Genomic DNA, 2,685 nt, shown 5'->3' with positions numbered 1-2,685 from the left:
TTGGTTAGTTTTCTACCCTCTGTCTTTAGTCCCTAGCCTAGGGACAATGCTGTGCTCATTTAGCCTTAGTCTTTCTGTGTTTGTTTTTTTTAATTCCAACAGCCTATTTATAAAGTTCCTCTCTGTGCTTTGATTTCTCTTCTCTTGGAGGGAACAAAGGCTACATATTTCCTTGCTGCTGCTGCTAAGTCATTTCAGTCGTGTCCAACTCTGTGCAACCCCTTGGTCGGCAGCCCACCAGGCTCCTCCGTCCCTGGGATTCTCCAGGCAAGAATACTGGAGTGGGTTGCCATTTCCCTCTCCAATGCATGCATGCATGCTAAGTCTCTTCAGTTGTGTCCGATTCTGTGCGATCTCATAGACGGCAGCCCACCAGGCTCCCCTGTCCATAGGATTCTCTAGGCAAGAACAGTGGAGTGGGTTGCCGTTTCCTTCAGGGCTTTTCAAATAATGTAGCTTGGCTCAGGTGTTGAATGAGCTCCTAAAAGGAGGTTTAACCCAGTACTCTTTCCTTGGAGACCTTCAGCGGCTATGAGTCTCACAGTGCACTGGACCTGGCATGATTTTACTGTCACCTGGCTGGATAGAGCTGCCACACTCCACCTGGCAACTCCTTTTAAATTTGGATTGAGTTTTGTGAGCCCTGAAGGCTATTTTGGATCCAACTGTAAGCTCCTGCCAGGACAGGGTTCTCTCTGCTTCCTTTGTAGTTTGCTCACACACCTCAGCTGTTACATATAGACTATAGTTTACATTTCTAACTCTACTATTAACTGCCGCTACCACTTGTATTGGCCAAAGCCAAAGAACTGAAATATTAAGAAGTGAATCTTGGGATTTCCCTGGCAGTCTGGTGGTTAAGACTCCGAGCTTCCACTGCAGGGGGCACGAGTTTGATCCCTGATTGGCGAACTAAAATCCTACCTGCTGAGCACAGTGGCCAAATAAAAAGAAAAAGAAAAAAAAAGAGGTGAGTTTTGTGAATGCTCTCTTCTCTTCACCAAGACTGCTCACTTGGCATGGAGTCTTTGATAAGGTTCCACTTTGAGTGCTGTGTTCTTGGCATCATCAGGGCCACACACACGTAGCCATCAATAGATCTTTAGCTCCTCCTAGATTCGGAGTACTTATTTCCTGCAGCTGTGTGGTCTCTTTGCTTCTCTTTCCTGCCACACCTGTTTTGATACAATCAACCACTTGCTCTAGGATCTAGGTGTGATCCCTGACCTGGCTTTGCTCTCTGAAGCAGTTTTAGAAAGAATCCTCCAGGCAACTTCGTGCAATAGCAACCACTAATCCCAAGAGGAAACAGAGGACACAGGAGAAAACGGAGATTTGCAGAGGTAAAGTTACTTATGATTCCAAGATTAAGAATGGGAAGTAGCCGGCTTCTGTTCTGACCAGCTGACATTCTCAGGATTGTAGGTAGGAGGCTGTAATGTGATCTACATGGTTACCAGTGTGGACTCAGATGTCAGGTTGCCTGGGGTTAAGTCCTGGCTGTATTAATTGTTGCTTCTGTGGTTTGAGGGGCAAGTCACATAATCTCTCTGTGTCTTGGCTTCCTCATCTGAAAAAAAAAAATAGAGCAATTAATAGCCTTTACCTTTTCGGTTGTTCTAAAATTTTAATGAGTTGATACAATTGAAGCATGTAAGTCCTTGATAAATGTTAGTTATCATCATCATCATTGTCATCAGTGGAACTGAGTTTCTCAGATAGTAGAAGTCAGATAAAATGAGGCCCACAGCAGTTCGTCACTGACCACACGAATTTGTTACTTCCACAGTGTTTGTCAGTGTTCAGAGAACTTTCACATTTATTATCCTGTGTGATTCCATCACTCTATTGGCTGGTGTAGTCAGTTATGCCATCTTCATTTTATGGAGATATTCAACTCTACTTAGTGAGAGTTATGTGCCAAGCATTTATGTGCCAGGCACCGTTACATTCTGTAAACTCAAAGATAGAAAGATAGCATGGTTCTTGCTCTAGGTCAGTAAGAGCTATCTTTGGGAGTGGATTTTGAGAGGCCTTTTCTTTTTCTACACTTTGTTTAAATTTATATGATACTAATATATTAATTTTGTGGTCAGAAAATTAAAAGATGTGGCATAGGGGATGTGTCTAATGGGGAGACAGGGGTGCAAATTACTAATTACAATACAGTTGTCACAGCAGAGGTGCAGATAAGGGTCAATGGACATATAGGACTTTCAGGAAGAAAGTCAGAGGAGTGGTATTTAATCAGGGAAAGGAGCTTTAGGAAGTTTGCAAGTAAATGATGGAGAAGGCAATGGCAACCCACTCCAGTACTCTTGCCTGGAAAATCCCATGGACGGAGGAGCCTGGTGGGCTGCAGTCCATGGGGTCGCTAAGAGTCGGACACGACTGAGCAACTTCACTTTCACTTTTCACTTTCATGCACTGGAGAAGGAAATGGCAACCCACTCCAGTACTCTTGCCTGGAGAATCCCAGGGACAGGGGAGCCTGGTGGGCTGCCATCTATGGGGTCACACAGAATCCGACACAACTGAAGCGATTTACCAGCAGCAGCAGCAGCAGCAAGTAAACGAAGAGAGGAAGGTATTCAAGCAGAGGAAGCATGAATGACTGTGCTATAGCTTGAGGAAATTATGAACCATTCAGTGTTGCTTGACACAAAGTGAGCAGCAAATGATATA

Source organism: Bos javanicus, chromosome 10, assembly GCF_032452875.1.
Source record: "Bos javanicus breed banteng chromosome 10, ARS-OSU_banteng_1.0, whole genome shotgun sequence".
Classification (NCBI taxonomy): Eukaryota; Metazoa; Chordata; class Mammalia; order Artiodactyla; family Bovidae; genus Bos; species Bos javanicus.
Note: the sequence above shows the minus strand (reverse complement) of the source record.